The following is a 20,715-nucleotide window of genomic DNA, read 5'->3' on the forward strand; positions in this document are numbered from 1 at the left end:
TAATAATAATAATAATAATAATAATAATAACAAAAGCGTAAGAGGAATAATTGGAACATTTTTACACTCGTTATTTCTTTCTTTTTTCTTTTCTTTTATCTCTCGGGATCAAGTTCTAAATTAAAACGCTAAACTTTTTGTTGTTCCACGAATCTCTCTCTCTCTCTCTCTCTTGTGTGTGTGTGTAAGGTTTTCGTAACTTAATACGTATTTGTAAACGGAGGAGAAAGAGAATGAAAATGAGGAGGAGGAGGAGGACGAGAAGAAGAAGAAGAAGAAGAAGAAGAAGGAGAGGAGGAGGAGGAGGAGGAGGATCTGTTGTTGAGTGACGAAAATAAGTTTGACGTCAAATTACTAACGATTTCCTTATCACTACTGACACACACACACACACACACACACGCAGTACATGTGGCCAGTCTCGGTGAAGGCCAAAACTATATCCAAACACCAGCACAATAACACGTCAGCCAGTCAGTCACAAACAAATCTATCACACATCCAGTCCTTCCATCCTATCAGTCACTCACCCTTCTATCAGTCAGGTTCTCAGTCGCTATTTATTCCATGAGCCAGTCAATTATTCTGTCAAGCATCAGTTCATATTTAACCATTGCCTCCGATGAATATAAGTAATTGCCGGGCTCTTTCTCACTTATATTTGTCTTTTAGTGTAAGAAAATAAAGGATCTAATGTTATACCACTCAGCTTGTTAGTCACTATTCGCCATCAATCAGTCAAATCGAGTCAGTGCAGAACGCGTCATATTCAGTCAATCAGGCAACCATGCGGAACACGACAGTCAAATTCAATCAAATATGGAGGTTGCTTTTTTTCTTCCCCTTCCCTTCCCTTCATATGCTGGTAATCAATACACAGGTTTATATTTTTCATTCCCTTCGCATTTCCTTATCACCAGTCTCATACACGAACCTACCTTGATATGCTATTCTTAATGGGGGAAAGGGGAAAGGGATTATTCGCCAAGTTAACGTGAACGGGCTAGTGTTATGGTGGTGGTGATTGTAATGGACTTAATATATAGACACAGATGCCCTTCGATGGTGGGAAACAAAAACAAACAGAAAACAAGTGACACGATACAAAAAAAAGGGAAAAAAACTGTAAAATATTTGTTTCCAATGATATTTCCGTTGCCTCAAAAGTTGTACAGAAGGATTTTGATGGTAGGAAATAAAAGAAACAGAAAACAAGGCAAAAGAATAAAAAAGATGTGGCTTCTATATCCTTTCCTTCCCTCTTAATCAGTTTCTTACCTATGCCTGCCTGTGTCTACCTGCGTTACTGATTAGCCACCTTCTTCCCGTTCTTTACTCTCCTCCAAGCCTATCAGAGCAGCTTATCTTAAGTCATTAGGAAGAACCGGTAACTAAGGTATTTTTCTTCCTCTTTCCTCTTCTTAGGTAACATCATTAGTGTGTGTGTGTGTGTGTGTGTGTGTGTGTGTGTGTGTGTGTGTGTGTGTGTGTGTGTGTGTGTGTGTGTGTGTGTGTGTGTGTGTGTGTGTGTGTGTGTGTGTGTGTGTGTGTGTGTGTGAGCGCATGTGGATTTCCCCGTTAAGTGTGTAGAGATTTTCCTTGTATCTCGTCCGTTAAATCTCTCTCTCTCTCTCTCTCTCTCTCTCTCTCTCTCTCTCTGGTGTGTGATTATCATTGTCTTGTTTCTTGCCAACCTTCCTTCCTTCCTTCCAGGGCAACTGTTTCCTACTTTCCAGAATTGTCGCGGCGTTCCAGTTAGCGCTGATATCCCACTCTCTTGTCTTTTACCGGAATTACTTCGTGGACTGTCGTAGTAGTAGTAATAGTAGTAGTAGGGATAGTAGTGGTGGTGGTAGTAGGGATAGTGGTGGTGGTGGTGGTGGTGGGTAGTAATAACAGTAATCATGATCAAACAAGAATAAAAAAATAGCCTTCAGTTGTGTATAGTTTTGCCAAAGCGTTTATCTACTACTACTACTACTTTTTTTTTTTTTTTACAGCAACAGAGGCAGTTCAAAGGCAAAAAACAATAAAAAAAAAAAAACTGGATGCCGCTCCAAACAAAAGAAAAAAAAACGAGAGGTCAGAAGAGAGGTCAATTACTACTACTACTACTACTACTACTACTACTACTACTACTACTACTACCACTACTACTACTACTACTACTACTACTACTACTACTACTACCACTACTACTACTACCACTACTTTGTTAATGGCATCTACACAAGTACTATCTCTGTTTTTATGTCACAACTTTTCACATTACACTACCTCTCCCTTCTTTACTTATTATTACTGTCTTCCTTTTGCACACACTTCTTCCCTCCCTCTACTCCACTTCCTCCTCCTCCTCCGTACCCTCTCTTCCACCCTATATTCATGCATGGAAACAGCCAAACTTTCCACATTAACTGTCTTTATTTTTACTGCTTTTTCTTTCCTCACTTCTTCCGCAGCACACCCCAGCCTCTCTCTCTCTCTCTCTCTCTCTCTCTCTCTCTCGGGTACACAAACATATGTCAGGTCCAGCATGCGTCGACACACACGCACATTTATCATAGGGTTTGTGTTTCGTCCAGTATAAACTCTCTCTCTCTCGGGCAAACAAATGGGAAGAAAACACGAGAGAGAGAGAGAGAGAGAGAGAGAGAGAGAGAGAGAGAGAGAGAGAGAGAGAGAGAGAGAGAGAGAGAGAGAGAGAGAAAAGCCTATCATTATCTCATCTCCCTTTCTAGATAACAACGTCACGTGTGTAGAGGCAATGCTGATAACGGAGAGATAAGAAATAAGTATAAATAACAAAATAAGGGGAGAAAAAAAAGAGGGAGAGAAAAGGGATAAGAAAGAAGAAATAGAGAAAGAGAGGAAAAAGTGAAGAACAGAGAACTTGGGAAGAATATGAATGAAGAGAGAGAGAGAGAGAGAGAGAGAGAGAGAGAGAGAGAGAGAGAGAGAGAGAGAGAGAGAGAGAGAGAGAGAGAGAGAGAGAGAGAGAGAGAGAGAGAGAGAGAGAGAATAAGGGGAGAAAAAAAAGAGGGAGAGAAAAGGGATAAGAAAGAAGAAATAGAGAAAGAGAGGAAAAAGTGAAGAACAGAGAACTTGGGAAAAATATGAATGGAGTAAAGAAGAGAGAGAGAGAGAGAGAGAGAGAGAGAGAGAGAGAGAGAGAGAGAGAGAGAGAGAGAGACCGAGTGGCGAGAAGTGGGCTACAAGAGAGGAGAGAGAAAGAGGGATTAGAGAAAAGTCTGAAGGATGTAGCAAGAATGGAGGCGAGAAAAAAGACGGAGGAAATGAAGGAAAAAGAAAAGGAGGAGGTGGAAGGAAGATGAGGAAAAAGAGGAAAGAAAACGATGGAAAAAGGAAGGAGGAGGACGTGATGAGGGAAAGAGGAGTAAGAAAAACAATAACAGGAAAAAAGAAAAAATATACGAGTTAACAAGACTTGACACACACACACACACACACACACACACACACACACACGAGGAAGAGAAGAAAATCAATGCTGCGACTTATACGACACACAGACACACACACACACACACACACACACACACACACACACACACACACACGAAACATGAGCAACATTTTCATTACAAATTAATTATACGTTCAATAAAAATAATGGAGGAGAAATAAAACCAGTCTCTCTCTCTCTCTCTCTCTCTCTCTCTCTCTCTCTCTCTCTCTAAACGCTGGGAAAGACAGAGCAATAAAAAGTTAAGTCTCACCATTTTAATCTTTCCTACACAATTATTCAATTTTTTCTCGTTCCTTCTTCTTTTCTCTCTCTCTGTTTAATATGACTACCGTTCCTGAATATATGGCGTGCTACTTCCGTGTTCGAGAGAGAGAGAGAGAGAGAGAGAGAGAGAGAGAGAGAGAAAAGAGGGGAAGAATGAGGATATCCGGAGGGGAGAAGAGATGGAGGAGGAGGAGGAGGAGAAGTTAAGAAGAGGGATTAGAGGGGAGAAGGAAGAGGAGTAAAGAGAAGAAAAGGGGAGAGGAGAGAAATGAAGATAGCGACACACACACACACACACACATGATTATAACTCGTCTTTACCTGTACTCAAAATAGTAACACTCGTCCTTAATTGACACCTCGAAACACCTGAGAGAGAGAGAGAGAGAGAGAGAGAGAGAGAGAGAGAGAGAGAGAGAGAGAGAGAGAGAGGACGCGTTATCTCCCTTCATCTCTTATCTCTTTTATCTCTCCTTGTCGGTCTTTGTTTCATTCCCTTTTATCTCCCTCCTCCACTTCCCCCTTTTCTTACGGTTCCTTACTTTCCCTCTTTTATTACTCCTTTTTTTTCTCTCTACTTCAATTGGCCTTTTTTTCTTCTCTTCCTTCTTTCCTTTTAATATTCTCCCCTCGTGGCTTTCATTTTTCTTTCTCTTTATCACATTTCTTTATCTTTTTTTTCTTATCGCTCATCTTTACTTCTTATTTCTTCTTCCTATTCTTCTTTTCGTTAACTTCTCTCCTCCCAAATCTGCTTCCTTATTTTTTTTTCACCTCTGCCGTTTTTACTTCCTGGTTCTTACGTTCTGTTCCATTTCCCTCTTCCTCCTCTTTGCCTTTACCCCTCAATTACCTCCATTCTCTCCCTCCCCTCCTTTGCCTTTCCTATTATCTCTCCCACCAATTCATCTTTTTTTTTTTCACTTTTATTTATTTTCACCTTTCCTTTGACCCCGTTTCTCACTCTCTTTGTTTCATTCTCTAATTCTTCTTTTCTTTCCTTTCGTTCCTTCTTCCTGTCATTTCACCTTCACACTCTACTCTCATCTTACATTACAACACTGCAACACACACACACACACACACACACACACACACACACACACACATTCTAGCGATTCATTACTCCAAAGAACTTTTTGTGAAATGTTGTAACGTATAGACATACAGTGAGTGCAGTGTGTTAGTGGTGCTGGAAGGGCACTGAGCTGTGTGTCGCCAACGCCTCGTCATCCACCGCGTCCCCGCCGACACCCTCAAGATCCGAAGGATACCATCATCTAGGTCACCCAGCAGCAGGGGAAGGTCAGTTCAGGTGGCAGGCAGTGTGGCAGCCTCGTCACTCAGGTTTGGAGCAAGATGTACAGCAACTATATCAACGCTGTGCACTTGTTCCCACGACTACATCTACCAGCCGGGCAGAACCTGTGTCTCGACAACCCAGGAGCTTAGCACCTCCTTACTAAGCCTGGGTATACCTGAGTGACCTCCCCCCTCATAAACTGCCCACCTGCACCACCACCATCGTCTGTCACCTGAATCCAGCGTCTGACCTGACCTCACCGTCATCTGAAGAGACCGCACCTTCCCCCCCTCTCGGCACCACCGCACTGCACTCTCCCCACCGCCCCTCCTCCCCCACCCCAAGCTCCGTCGCCCCAACCCCCCCACACACATCAGACCCCCATTCCCCGTCCCTCTTCTTTTTGTACTTGTTTCATTAGCGAAGAAAAATTGTATTTATAACATGTAAATTTTCAGCCTGACGGCTGCCGCTACTAAATAAACCGTTTATTATTATTATTATTACTACTACTACACACCGCCCCTAAAAAAAATTAAAAAATAAATAAAATAAAAAATAAAAAGATAAAAAGGAATGAGAAAAAAAAAAGTGTAATTTCAATGCCTTTTATAGCGATGACAAAAGGAAGTACAGGAGGAGGAGGAGGAGGAGAGGTGCGAAGTCCATGAAAGGTCGCTGAACCATGGGGAGGAGGAGGAGGAGGAGGAGGAGGAGGAGGACAGAATGTAGGATGACGAAGATAAATGAAGAAGAAAGGGAAGAGAACAAGACAGGAAGAGGAGGAGGAGGAGCAAGAGGAGGAAAACGAAGATATCAGAGAAGGGAAGGAGAGGAAGACAAACGTAATAAAAAAGAAAAGGAAAAAAATATATAAAAAAAGCGAATGAATGAATGGAAGAAGTGAATGAGATAAAAGTAAAATAAAGGGAAGGAAGAATATTAAAAAAAGAACAAAACAATGATTAGTAATAAGAAGGGAAGGAAAAGGGGAGAAGAAATACGACATAATAAGTAAGTCAATATGGAAATGAAGGTCGAGAGAGAGAGAGAGAGAGAGAGAGAGAGAGAGAGAGAGAGAGAGAGAGAGAGAGAGAGAGAGAGAGAGAGAGAGAGAGAGAGAGAGAGACGCGGAAGTGACAAATGCTGCAGGTCTTCGAGTGAGTACGTGTGTGTGTGTGTGTGTGTGTGTGTGTGTGTGTGTGTGTGAACTAAATTCTTGCCAGCTGCAAAAATAAACAAAGCAAGAAGAAGAGAAGAAAGAATCCCAGTTCATATTTTCCCCAATGTATTACATACACACACACACACACACACACACACACACACACAGAGAGAGAGAGAGAGAGAGAGAGAGAGAGAGAGAGAGAGAGAGAGAGGGCACATGGGAGAAAGACTAAAGGAGGAGGAGGAGGTGAAGGAGGATGAAGTGTGGATGCCTCTCTCTCTCTCTCTCTCTCTCTCTCTCTCTCTCGACATTCACCCCCCTTCCCATGTGTAGAATCAGCATCAAATAAAATAAACAAATAATATAAACCACAAACACCACCACCACCAATAATAATAATAATAATAATAATAATAATCACTCGTGTCCCCCAAGAAAGCCTCCCAGTCGGTACGTACAATTTATTTATAACCTATCCCCCTTCCCTTCCCTTACGTCACAGGCCCTGCCATACCTGCGCTCACCTGGAGGGACGCGGTCTAAAGGTGAAGTTATATAGTAGTAGTAGTAGTAGTAGTAGTAGTAGTAGTAGTAGTAGTAGTAGTAGTAGCAGCAGTAGTAGTAGTAGAAGTAGTGGTGGTGGTGGTAGCGGTAGAAGAAGAAAAAGAAGTAGAAGAAAATATGAAGAAAATAAGCCGTAGTAGTTGTATAATAGGATTCATAGTAGAAGTATTCATATTTGTAGTAGTGTTTTCTATAGGTTTTACTGCTGTAGAGTTAATGGATATAATAGTAGTAACAGTAGTAGCAGTATTATTATTATTATTAGTAGTAGTAATAATATAAATCAAATAATTACTACCTACCTACTTACACACGTATACTAACAACCAGTAAAAGTAGTCACAAAACTATCCATATATTTCTCTTCACCACCATCACCATCAGCCAAACTTAGGAATCTATTAATAAAGCGACACGTGTTATTAGACAAGACTGAAGGTTAACCCAACTCACCGCCGCGCTAACTAAACTAAACTATATTAACTCTATACCAACGTGGACTGATGTAACTCAACACCGCAAATGAACCAAACAACTATACATATGTGGACTGGTTAAGTAAGTACGGTCACCGCATCACTAACTTAACTAAACTAATCTACATCAACGTCAGTAAGGTCATCGCATCGCTAACTCAACTAATCTAATCTACATCAACGTGGACTGAAGGTTAAGTAAGATCACCGCATTACCACTAACAAACTCAACTAAACTAATCTACCTCAACGTCTATCCTCCCTGGACTACCTCACCTGCCTGTACCCTACCTGCCCGAGCCATACCTGAACTTGCCGCCTTACTCAACATCCCGGTCTAGCAAGTGTGTTCGTACGGGGACGGACTATTAAGTGTGTTATGTAACCGAGATTACGTTGTGGTGTGTGTGTGTGTGTGTGTGTGTGTGTGTGTGTGTGTGTGTTAGCTTTTTTTTACAGCAAAGGAAGCAGCTCATAGGTAATAAATATAAAAGCAACAACAAAAAATACTAGAAACTCCAACAGCAAAAGAAGAAAAAGAGAGGTCAGAAGAGGTCAGTTTCGGAAGGAGAGGCGTCTTGGTACTTTCCTTTGTATGTCTGTATGTATGTATGCATGTATGGTATGAAAAAAGCGACTACATACGTTTGGTTACACATGAAAAACAGACAACCAAAAACGTTAACATTACAAACTTCTTCCTAACTCAACTAACCTTACTTGACTGTATGTTGGTGTGTGTGTGATAAAAAAAAGAGAGACTAGAGACGTTTGGTTACACATGACAAAACAGACAACCAAAAACGTTAACATTACTTACTTTTTCCTAACTCAACTAACCTAACCTGAATGTGTGTGATAAGAAAAAGAGCGACTAAAGACGTTGGGTTACACATGACAAAACAGACAACCAAAAACGTTAACATTACTTACTCCTTCCTAACTCAACTAACCTTACCTGAATGTGTGTGATAAGAAAAAGAGCGACTAGAGACGTTGGGTTACACATGATAAAACAGATAATCAATAAACTAAACATAGTATACTGCTTCCTAACTCAACTATAACACAACAGAGAATCAATGAATTAAACAAACTCTTCCAAACTCTAGTAACTATATTAAACCAGTGAATCAATAACCTAAAGATATTCCTCCTCCTTACTGACCAAACCTTACCTGCCCGTGCCCTACCAGAACACACCTGAGTCTAATGATGGGAAGTAAGCGCACACCAATTACGAGGCACAAGGATGTATTAATTATTAGTGACTTTACGTTAGTTTGTCTTGATTTTTTATTTATGGGATAATCAGACTTTTAACGCATTGTGGCATTTGATAAAAGAATCCGGAGACTGAAATAAGTTAATGTGTTTATGCATAGGCAATGAATAATGACTATAATGCTTTTGTGTTTGGAATTTGTTAAGTAAAATGAGAAAAAAAACTATAAGAGGGCAAATGTCGCAGTGATATAAACTCTCTCTCTCTCTCTCTCTCTCTCTCTTCATTGATTGATAAAGTGAAAAAGAGAAAACAAAAGAGCAGTTCTCTCAATGAAATGGGTTATACGTCTCTCTCTCTCTCTCTCTCTCTCTCTCTCTCTCTCTCTCTCTCTCTCCACAGAGGTGCTTGGCGGGCACTTGCTCTATCTTTAGCCACCACTTGTGTGTGTGTGTGTGTGTGTGTGTGTGTGTGTGTGTGTGTGTGTGAAATAACTAAAAATTGAACACTGCAAAAGGGAGGAGGAGAGGGAAAGAAAAATAATACAAAAAAATAAAGATTGAGAAACTGAAGAAAAGGAAGACGTAAAGAAAAAAGGGAGGAATAGAAGCTAAGAAAAAAATAATAGGGGAAGGAAACAAAGAGTCGTGAAGAGAAAGGGAAGAGGATGCAAAAAATAATAAATGTATAAAGACTGAAGAAAAAGAAGAGACGTAAAGAAAAATGGGAAGAGAAGAAGGGTGAGAAAAAAATAATAAAGAAAAAACTGAAAAGGGGTAAAAGCGAAAAAAAAGGGAGGAAGACGAGAAGATAAGAAAAATAAAATAAAAGAAGCAGAAAGACTGAAAAAGAGGAAGAAACGTGAAGAAAAAGGAAGAGAGGACAAGAAAAAAAAAACAGTAAAGATAGAAAGACTGAAAAAGAGGAAGAAACGTGAAGAAGGAAGAGAGGATAAAAAAAAAACAGTAAAGATGGAAAGACTGAAAAAGAGACAGACGTATAAAGAAAAACGAAGACAGGAGCAAGAAAAAAAAATAATAAAGGTGGAAATACTGAAGACGAGGAAGGGACTTTAAAGAAAAAAAGGGAAGAGGGGATAAAGAAAAAATAGGATATAGAAAGACTGAAAAAAAAAATTAGTGAAGAAAAAAGCGGAGAATGTGAAAAAAAGACTGAAAAAAAGGTTGAAAGTAAAGAAAAAAAAGTAGAGAAGAATGTGAAAAAAAACTAGAAAGAATGAGAAAAAGGGATAGAAAGTTAAGAAAAAAATGGAGAATGTGAAAAAAGATAAAGAAAAAAATAGAAAGTGAAGAAAAAAGTGAGGAAGAGAAAGTGAAAAATAAAAATAGATTGAAAAAAAAAATAGAAAGTGAAGAAAAAAATAAAAATAGAGACTGAGAAGGAGAGAAACACGCGAGACAAACACGTGAGGCAAAAACGGCGGGAAAGGGAGACACACAGACAGAGATAAAGGAAGAGGAGGAGGAGGAGGAGGAGGAGGTGAAGGTGATAAGGACAACTAATCAAACAGGTAAGTAACATCTACAGGGCTTTCGTAACACCTGGGCAAGAACATTAAAGTGATCGCAACCTTCACCTTCTCCCTTACTCATCATCCGGACAGGTGTGTGTGTGTGTGTGTGTGTGTGTGTGTGTGTGTGTGTGTGTGTGTGTGTGTGTGAGGGAGGGGGTGGAAAGGAATAAAGAACACGGAAATAGCGAGGAGGAGGAGGAGGAGGAGGAGCAGATCAATAACAAACCACCTCTAGTACTAGGGAGGGAGGGAGGGAAGGAGGAGGAGGAGGAGGGGGGGAAGACGAAGGGGGAAAAGGCACAGCGTGGGTCATGGGGTCCTCTCTCTCTCTCTCTCTCCCTCTCGCATATCTTCAAGCTGGACTTTAGTTTCCTTCCCTCCCTCCCTCCCTTCCTTCCCTTCACGTATACCCTTTCATAGGCCTAGGGAAAGGAAAGAAGGCAGAGAAAGGGGAGGAAGGAAGGGTTGAGAGGGCGGGAAAGGGAAAGGGAAAGAGAGGGAGGGAAGGAGGGAAAAGGGGGAGGGAAGAAGAGGAAGGGATAAAGGGTCAGTTGATTGGAGAAGGACAGGAACGGTTAGAGGGGAGAAGGGTGAGAAGAGGAGGAAGAGGAGGAAGGGATGTGGGAAAGGGGAAAACTGCGATAAAAGACTAGAGGAAGAAAAAAATGACAATGAAGAGAGAGAGAGAGAGAGAGAGAGAGAGAGAGAGAGAGAGAGAGAGAGAGAGAGAGAGAGAGAGAAACTGACCACCCTGACCGTGACCCTCAACTGTCGAACCTGTCTCCTCCTCTTCCTCTTTTCCTATATTGTCCCTCCTTGCCCTCCTCTTCCCTTGCCTCTCTCCCCATCTTCCTCTTACTTTCCTTCACTCAAATAATTCTTCCTTCCTTTTCTCTCTCTTCCTCGTTCGTATTTTTCTTTGCCTTATCCTCTCTCTTCTTCATCCTCTTTTCTTTCTCTTTTTCTTTCTTCTGTCCGTCATTATTTTCTTCGTTTAGAGCCATCTTCCCTATCCTTTCCTTTCCTTCCTCCATTCTCTTCTTGTATCTTCATTCCTCTTCCTCTACCTTTTCTTCCCATCACTGTTTCTCCCTTCTTCTCTCCGTCATCCTAGCTTCTTCCCCTTTCCTTTCCTCTTCTACCTCTCTCTTTATCTTCCTACCTCCTCCTCCTCTATCTTCTCCTATTAATGTCCCTTCCTCCTCCACTCCTGCCCTTTTCTTTCCCTCTCTTCTTCTCCTACATTACCAGACACACCTATTATCATCACCACTATGCATATACCCCCCCTCTCTCTAGTCCCACCCCCATCATCATCAGTACCTCTTATCTCATCCTCCTCTTCAAGTTCCTTCACTCTCTCAAGTCTCTCCTTTTCTTGTTTTTTTTCCCAACATGCAGCAACTGCAACGATTTCCGGGTTTGCCTACGTCTCTCTCTCTCTCTTTTTGTGTTACCTTTGTTTTAAGTTGCTTTTTTCTTTTTTTTTCTTATCCTAATGTTGAAGTTTTTATAATTTTTTTGTGTCTGTATCTCTTCCGTCTGTCTATGTCTGTTAATTTATGTCTCAGTATTTCGGTTCTTCTGACTATGTATATTACTCTTTTTTTTATGTCTGTTTGTCTCTGAATGTGTCCTATCGCTGTCTGAGTAGTAGTAATAGTAGTAGTAATAGTAATAATAATAATAATAATAATAATAATAATAATAATAATAATAATAATAATAATATAATCACAAACACAAGATTAGTTTCCATCAACCTATTATCTTCTCTCCATTCCTCCTCCTCCTCCTCCATGTCGACCTCCTGCCTCTCCGCCCGAAGGTATTACTGTAGGAGGAGGAGGAGGAAGAGGAGGAGTGGCCTGAGTCAACGCTGCTAGAATGAGAGGCTTAAAGATGATGATGGAGGCGCTTTCTATCATCCTCCCTCCTCCTCCTCCTCCTCCTTCTCCTGCTCCTCTGTCCTCATTTCCCTTCCTCTTCTACCTCCTTTACTTCCTTGCTTTTATTTCTTCCTTTTCTTTTTTTTCTTTCTAATGTCTTCCTTGAGTCTTCTTTCCATGTCTATTCTTTTATCCTTTTTTCTGGTTCCTTATCTTTTTTTGTTTTTATTTCCTTATCTATTATTCGTTCTCCCATTATCCTGTTTTATCCTTCATTCTTATTCTATTTTTTCCTCCTCCTCCTCTTTTTTTTTCCACTTCAATTCCTCCTCTTCCTCATTCTTGACGTCAATAGAACTTCCTTTTCCTCTATTCTCCACCTCCTTCTCATTCTCCTTTCTCTTTTTCTTCTTCTTCTCCTGCCCCGTCGCCAGCATGGGACAATCTCGTAATCTTTCTATCCCCCCCCTCTCCTCCTCCCCTGCTTGCACCCTCTTCCTCATTCCACATCGTCATTCCGTCGTCCATCTCTCTCTCTCTCTCTCTCTCTCTTTTGTTTATCTTTTTATTCTATTCTTTCGCGTCACTATCAACATTATCTCCTCCTCCTCTTCTTTTTCCTCTTCCTCTTCCTTCTCATCTTTTCCTTCTGGCCAACTTTCTCCCTTTCTTCTTCCAACAGTAAAAAGTGAGTCTTCTTCCTTTCCCTAAACAATGCTCTCTCTCTCTCTCTCTCTCTGGTCATGATTTATTTGGTTAGTCATTTTTTTATCCTATTTATTTATCTTTCCTATCATTTTTTTATTATTTATTTAAAGTTCTCGTCTTTTTATCGTATTCATTTTTTTCCTATTTATTCATCTATATTTTATTTATCAATTTATCTTTCCTAAATTATAAGCAAGTGGTACTGAGTTCCCATCCCACGTGTTACCTTGATAAGTGCTTCTAATTAAAGGTAACTGACGCAGGTAAGCACGAGAGAGAGAGAGAGAGAGAGAGAGAGAGAGAGAGAGAGAGAGAGAGAGAGAGAGAGAGAGAGAGAGAGAGAGAGAGAGAGAGAGAGAGAGAGAGAGAGAGAGAGAGAGAGAGAGAGAGAGAGAGAGAGAGAGAGAGAGAGTGAGAGGGTGGGGTGTGTGTGTGGGGGGGGGGGAGGGACGCTGTGGCAACATTCCGTCAGCGTTTAAATGTTATCAAAGTCACTGCTGGCACACTTTTTTTGCAGTAAAGGAGGCGGCTCAAGGGCAAAAATAAGCCGCTACTACTACTACTACTACTACTACTACTACTACCACTACTACCACCACCACTACTACTACAACCACCACCACCACTACCACTACCACTACTACCACCACTACTACTACTACTACTACTACTACTACTACTACTACCACCACCACTACTACTACTACCACTACTACTACCTACCTACCTCTAATGCTATTCTACTAAAACCTATTGCCTTTTCTTTCGAGAACCAATTCCGTTAACTTGCTAAAATTCACGTGACTATTACTACTACTACTACCATCCCCATCCCTTCCATCAATACCACTACAGTCACAACTTTTCCTCCTCCACCTCTTCCTACTACTACTACTACTACTACTAATACTGCACCGCCGAGTACTATCGTGGTGGTGAACTACTGCGGGCAGGCTGCCAGGAATGGTTCTTATCAGCATTCGGGCCAAGATAGTAACAGGGAACATTGCCCAGGGATAGAGGCATAGAGGGACGGAAGAGGGGAAAGAAGGGGAGGGGGTGAAGGAAAGGAGGGAGAGGGAAGGAAAGGGAGGATGGGAGAGAGGTGAAAAAAAGGAAGGAGAGGGAAGGAAAGGGGAGGGGGATGGATGGGAGAAATGGTGGAATAGAGGAAGAGAAAGGGGGGCTGAGAAGAAGGGAAGCGGGGAAGGAGAGGGAGAGAAAGAAAGGGAGGAGGAGAGAAGGGGAAGGTAAAGAACGTGAGAAAGGGAACGAGGGCGGGAAAGGCAACAAGGGGATGAAAATGGTAGGGAAAGGGAAAGGAAGGAATGAGAGAAGACGACGAAGGGAGGAACAGGGGAAGCGAAGGGAGGGAAGAAAGAGGGTAGGAAGGAGGGGAAGGAATGTGGGAGGAAGAAATTAAAGTTGCAGGAGGGGAGGGAGTACAATGGAGGGGAGAGGGAGTAGAATAGCGTAAGGGGGAAGGGAAGGGAGGAATGTGACATGGAAGGGGGAGGAAAAGAAGGAAGGAAGGGAAGATAGAATGGAAGGGAGGAGGAAAAAGGGAAGGAACTGGAAGAGAATGTAAGGGAAGGGCGGGAGGAGAAGAAGGAAGAGGAAGGAAGGGACGATAGAATGGAAGAGAGGAGGATGAGGGAAAAGGGAAGGAACTGGAAGAGAATGTAAGGGAAGAGGGGGAGGAAAAGAAAGAAGAGGAAGGAAGGGAAGATAATAAAGGAAGGGGAGTGAGGAAGAGAATGAGGAATGGAATGGGAAATGAAGGAGAGAAGGGGAGAAAGGGAGGGACAAGGGAAAGGCTGGGGAATGGAAAAGGAATGAGAGTAAGAAAGGAGGGGAATAGAGAGGGAATGAAAATATGTAGGAAGAGAAAGGGAGAAAAATAGAGAAAGGGGAGGAAAATGGGGAGAGGAATTGATTACAGAGGGAAAATGGAAAAGGGATGAGGGGGATATGGAGGGAAGGAAAGAGGGATAAGTACAGCTAGAAAGAATTGGATAGAGAAGGGAGGGAGAGTAATGGAGGAATGGAGGGGAAGAAAAACTGGCATAATCTCTCTCTCTCTCTCTCTCTCTCTCTCTCTCTCTCTCTCTCTCTCAAAATAAAACGAAAAAACGAAAAAAAAGGGAAAAAACACGCAAACGCTCAACAATTAAAACACTAATCTGTCTTCGGGAGGAGGAGGAGGAGGAGGGGGAGGGATGGCTAAATGATAGGATGATGGAGACAGGACACTGGAGGATGAGGCGGAGGAGAAGGAGGAGGGGAAGGAGGAGGAGGAGGAGGAGGCTGTTTGCATAATGATGGCGAGATGGAGATCAAATGAATATGGAATTGAAGATGAAAACAAGGAAGAGGAAAGAAGAAAAGGGAGATGAGAATATGGAAAGGAAAGAACAAAAAGGGAGGGAAAGGAAAATAGGGAAGAGGAAAGAACAAAAAGGGAGGGAAAGAAAAATAGAGAAGAGGAGAGAAGGAAAAAGGAGAGAAAAATAAGAATACAAGATAATGAGACAGTATGTGGAGGAAGGGAAGAAAACTGAAGGACGAGGTAGAGAAGGAAAATAAAGACGAAGGAGAGAAGATGGAACAAAGATAATGAATTAATGATAGTATGATAAAGAAGGGAAGAAACTGAAGGACAAGGAAGAGAAGAGAAAGAAATCAAGAAGGGAGAGAAAAGTAAACTATAAGACAAGGCAGAAGGGATAAAAAATAAAGGAAAAGTAAGATGGAACAAGATGAGATAGTATGATAAAGAGGAAGAGAAGGCAACAAAGAGGAGGTAGAGAGGAAATACAAGAGACATACGAGAGGAGATAGGGGTGAATAGGGGAATGAGAGAAAGAGGAGAAGAGATAGGGGCGAGAACATGAGAAACGTGGGAATTGGAAATAAAAAAAGGGAATAACGAGAAAAGTGATAATGAGGAAATGAGACTAATGAGGAGGGGAATGAGTTAGTGAAGGATGAAAATGAAGAATAAGGAAACAAGATAACATGTATAATATGAACGAGGTGGATAAGGGAAAATAATAAAATGGAGAAGATAGAAAAGATAATTAAAAGCTTAACTGAAGACCTTATTAATCTACATGAATTAAAGAAGAAAAAAAAGAAAGAGATCAAGACAAGACTTCCCTTTTAATATACGAATACAAGACAACTAAGAAGAAAGAAGAAGAGGAAGAAAAAGATTAAAGGTCTGAGTATTGCGACCATATGTTTGGGGATGAGAGAGAGAGAGAGAGAGAGAGAGAGAGAGAGAGAGAGAGAGAGAGAGAGAGAGAGAGAGAGAGAGAGAGAGAGGATACGAAGCGGAAAACCCCCAGCGGCGTGCCGTTGGCCGCTCATCAACATATATGTACACATTTACAATATATAAGATGTAAAACTAAAGAAAAAAAGAAGCGGAAAAGAGGAGAGTAATTCAATAAAACACACACACACACACACACACACACACACACACACACACACAGCTCCCCACAAACCCACACACATGGCTGGAGGTCAGTGACGTCTATACACACACACACACACACACACACACACACACGCACACGCTTACTAAATCTGCCAATACTACGAACGATCGTTTGCAGAATAAATTAAAGATGTTACAAATAAAATATTTTTTTTTAATCAAGGAAGTGTTGGATGCAAAAAGAAACGTTCAAACTACGCCTTGAACGATGAATTCTAAAAAAATAAAAAAAATAATAAATAAATAAAGTTTCATTCCGTTCATTATTAAGTTAAACAACGAAAAGGAAGAGATGAAGAAAACGAGAGAGAGAGAGAGAGAGAGAGAGAGAGAGAGAGAGAGAGAGAGAGAGAGAGAGAGAGAGATGGGGGAGGGAGGAGTGGGTGTGAGCGAGGTCAGTGAGAACGAAACTTTATGAAACAGAGCCAAGACAACCGACTCACGCATCGATTGGCGGGAAACCGTGCGCTGTTGCCACGTGTTCGCTCTCTCTGTGTGTGTGTGTGTGTGTGTGTGTTGCCAAGCTACCTGCACGTTGGCCAAGTCGAAGTTTCATTGCCAGATATACGAACGAAATGCAAGGAAGAGAGAGAGAGAGAGAGAGAGAGAGAGAGAGAGAGAGAGAGAGAGAGAGAGAGAGAGAGAGAGAGAGAGAGAGAGTTACTTCTTGCTCTTTCTTACTTAACTCTGTACATAGACACTTCCTCTTTCATCTTCCTTCACACACACACACTCACACACACACACACACACACACTATTAATGGTGGAATATCCCTTCTCTATCCCTTCAATACGTTACCATTTGCAGTAAGAAACGTTTATTGCATCTATACTCAACCCAACCACCAAAAACAACAATAACAAACAGGCCGAAATACTACTACTACTTAAACCAACAAGAACAAAAACAGGTGAACTCAGGTACATTCGGAACTAATTACATCACCTTGACTCTCAGGTAAATCAGTACAACATCCATGAAGGCAGAACATAAGGAAAGGTATTGAAGAAGGGAGACATGGAGGAGGGTAGAGAGAGAGAGCTGGCAGGGGAGGGAAGGAGGGAGGGAAGGTAATAAGATGAGGGAGGAGGATCATAACAAGGTAAAGAATAGGGGTGGAGGAGAAGGAAGGAGGCAGTTTGGAGAAAGGAGAGCAGGAGGAGGAGGAAAGATAAAAAATGGAAGGAGAAATGGAACACGGGGAGGAGTTGGAGAGCAGGAAGATGGAGGGAGGGTAATAGGAGGAGGAAGGAGGAAGGATGCCGAAGCTATGAAGGAGGAAGAGGAAAAGGGAAGATTAAGAGAATAAGAATAAGAAAGAAGGAAGAGGAGGAAGGATGCTGAAGCTAGGAGAAAGAGCAAAAATGAAGAATTATGAGAGGAAGATCAAGAAAGAAGAGGAGAAAAGGTTAAGAGAAAAGAAGGAAGGATGGTAAAAGTTGGAGGAGTAAGAGGAGGAAAGGAGGTTATTGACGGAAGGAAGAATAAGGAAAGGTATGGAGAACAAAAAAAGAAAGGTTAAGGTAAGACAGAGAGGAAAGGATGATAATGATATGGAGATGGAAAAGTATGGAAGACTAGGACGTTATAAAGGAGGGAAGAAAGATAAGCTAAAAAGAAAAGTAAGATGGGAAGGATGGAAGGATGTTAAAGATATGGAGAAAGAGAAGGACGTCAGGTTAAGGAAAGAAGAATATGGCAATTAAAAGGAAAGAAGGACAGAAGGAAATGTTAATAAAGAAAAGTAAAATGGAAAGGATGGAAGGATGTTAAGGATATGGAGACAGAGAAGGACGGTAGGTTAGGTAAGCAAAGAATAATGGGTCATTTTACAAAGAAAGGAGGTCAGGAGGGAAGATTAAGCAAGCAAGATAAAAAGGAAAGGCAGGATGGATATTTACGATGTGGAAGAGGAAGAGCAAGAGAAAGGGAAGATAGGAAAGGGAAAAGGAGAGAAAATAGACAAGTTACGAAGAAGGGAGAGCAGGAAAACAATAGGTTAAAGAAAAGTAGGAAGAGCAAGAGAAAAGGAAGAGAAAATAGGCAAGTTACGAAGAAGAGATAGCAGGAAAAAAGGTCAAAGAAGAAAAAGTAGATGCTACGAATAGATGAAAGGAGAAAAAGACGTTATATAAAGAAGAAAAAGCAGAACAAATTATGAAGAAAGGAGACCACAAGGGAAGGTTACGTAAGAACAGACATTGACGAAGAGGAAAAACAATATTATCACATCTATGGGAGAAAAGATAAGAGGGAAGGTAAGTGAAGAGAAAGCAATTAGAAGAGGAAGAAAAACCCCAACACGATAAACAAAGACTAATAATTATGGAAAGTACCGCCATCATTAGTAAGGAAGATAAAAAGATATAGCACGAGGGAAGGAAGGAAGAAGGGCGGGTAAGAGAAAGCAATTAGGAGGAAGAGGAGGAGGAGGAGGAGGAAGGGAAAAAAACAACGAAGAGGAATATACAGACACGATGAGAAAAGATAATCACGAATACAGGAGATAGAAGAGACTGAGGATGATGGGAAAGAGGAGGAGAAAGAGGAGTGAGGAGGGGATGAAGAAAAGAAAATGGAACAATCTCAAATAAATGAGAATGAAGGGTAATCAGAGTAACATAAACGAGGAAGAGGAGGAAGAGGAAAAGGAGGAGAAGAGAAAGGAGGGAGAAACATAAGAATGGAGTGAAATGAAAGGAGATAACATATATGAATGAGAGAGAGAGAGAGAGAGAGAGAGAGAGAGAGAGAGAGAGAGAGAGAGAGAGAGAGAGAGAGAGAGAGAGAGAGAGAGAGAGAGAGAGAGAGAGAGAGAGATAATGCAATAGAACACGATGGAATACAATGACAGACAAACAGCAACATAACGAAACGGGTTGAATGAAGGCAACAGGAGAGACGGAACGAGACGGAACATAACGGAACGGAAGAGAACGTAAAAACAGGTGAAGCAAGAGGAGGAGGGAGGAAGAGGAGGAGGAGGAAAATATTAAAGTGTAAGAATAAAGAAAAATAATAATAAACGGGGAATGGAATGAACAAGATAATAAAATAAGTAAAAAAGATTTAAGGACAAGGGAGGAATGAAATGAGGTCAATGAAAAAACGAAATTATTATATACTGTAAAAATAAAAATGGAAGGAGAGGAAAATAAGATCAAAGTGCGAGAATGAAGAGAAAATAAAAATAAAAATGGAAGAGCATAAAGAATGGAGCTGGAAAAGAAGAAAATTAATCAAGAACTGTATTTGGAAATGGAGGAAAAAAGTATTGCAGTATATTGTGAAGAAGAAAAAGAAGAAGAAGAAATGAGAAAAAGAAGAAAGAAACAGAGGAAGAGGAGGAAAAGCAGAGGAGCAATGTAGCAAAATATGGAGAACAGTATAAATAAGTGCATGAAAAGAGATGAATGAATATAACAGGAGGAAGAATGATAAAAGGATGAAAACAAGACAACAAAACAAACATAATTACAAACACACACACACACACACACACACACACACACGTAGTTACAGAAAAATGAATAATTGAGCAGAAAAAAAAACCAAGGGTACAAAAAATAGGATGAAATATGAGCCACTAACCCGTATGAATGATGTGACAGGAGCAACGGGAGAGTAAAGAGGAACATCATTTACATTTGCAGGAAAACGGTGAAAAAGACGCACGTTCAGGACAGGAAAACAGCAAACAGGGTAACTTAACAGGAGAGACGGTAAGACATACACGAATTATTATTACTATCATTATTATTATTGTTATCATTATTTTTGAGATGAAACAGGTAGCGGAAGGAGTGCGGATTCTGTAAGGCAATATAAGCTACCTGTCAACACCCCTGAACACCTGAGATGACGAGAAAGACATTAGAGAAGGAGAAAAAGGACGAGTATAGAAGATTATAGATATGGAATGAAAGAAGGGTTAAGGTTATGATAAAGAGAATAACTTGCTAACAGGATAAACATATGAAAACATACATGAAAGCAACATATAGGAAACAGAATCATTAACAGGGGAAACGGAAATACAGACAGACAAAGAACAGCAATACAGGAAAGAGGATATTGTTTTTTTTTTATAGAAAAAACGGACACAATAAGAAAACAGCAAAACAGGAACTAAAGCAGAGAAGAAAGGAAAAGATACACACAACAGGAAAATAAGAAACAGGATAAATCTATAAATGGAAGAAACGGCATGATGAACACAGAATAGCTTAAATTAATAGATGTAGAAGAAGAGTAAAGTGAAGATAGAAAAACGAAAACAACAAATAGAAAATGAAGAAACAGCTGAGTAGTCAGAGTAAAAAGGAAGAATGGGAAATTAGGAGAGAGAAAAGAAAGGAGAATAAAGTGAATCCGGAAAAAAACTAGAGCAAAACTAGAAAATGGAGAAACACCTGAGAAGTTAAAATGGATAAGAGAAACGCTAAAGAGAGAATGGGAAATTAGGCGAAAGAAAAGGAGAATAAAGTGGAGAAGGAAAAGACGAAAACAAAACCAGAGAATGGGGAAAAAGTTGAGAAAAATGGATAAAAGAGAAACGCTAAAAAGAGAAAACTGGAAATTACGAG

The 20,715-nt window shown here is 40.7% G+C and overlaps 1 protein-coding gene and 1 long non-coding RNA gene across 6 annotated transcripts in view; both read right to left on the bottom strand.

Moving 5' to 3' along the window:
* The window catches only part of LOC126980378 (KAT8 regulatory NSL complex subunit 1-like), a 75,319-nt gene that overhangs the window by 36,516 nt on the left and 18,088 nt on the right, over positions 1-20,715 (bottom strand). The window lies entirely within an intron of this gene.
* LOC126980379 (uncharacterized) lies at positions 8,016-8,802 on the bottom strand. Its single transcript, XR_007733142.1, has 2 exons — positions 8,219-8,802; positions 8,016-8,105 (listed from the first exon to the last, which is right to left on the bottom strand). It is a non-coding gene; the product is annotated as an uncharacterized LOC126980379 (long non-coding RNA).

This window comes from Eriocheir sinensis, chromosome 44, assembly GCF_024679095.1.
Source record: "Eriocheir sinensis breed Jianghai 21 chromosome 44, ASM2467909v1, whole genome shotgun sequence".
Classification (NCBI taxonomy): Eukaryota; Metazoa; Arthropoda; class Malacostraca; order Decapoda; family Varunidae; genus Eriocheir; species Eriocheir sinensis.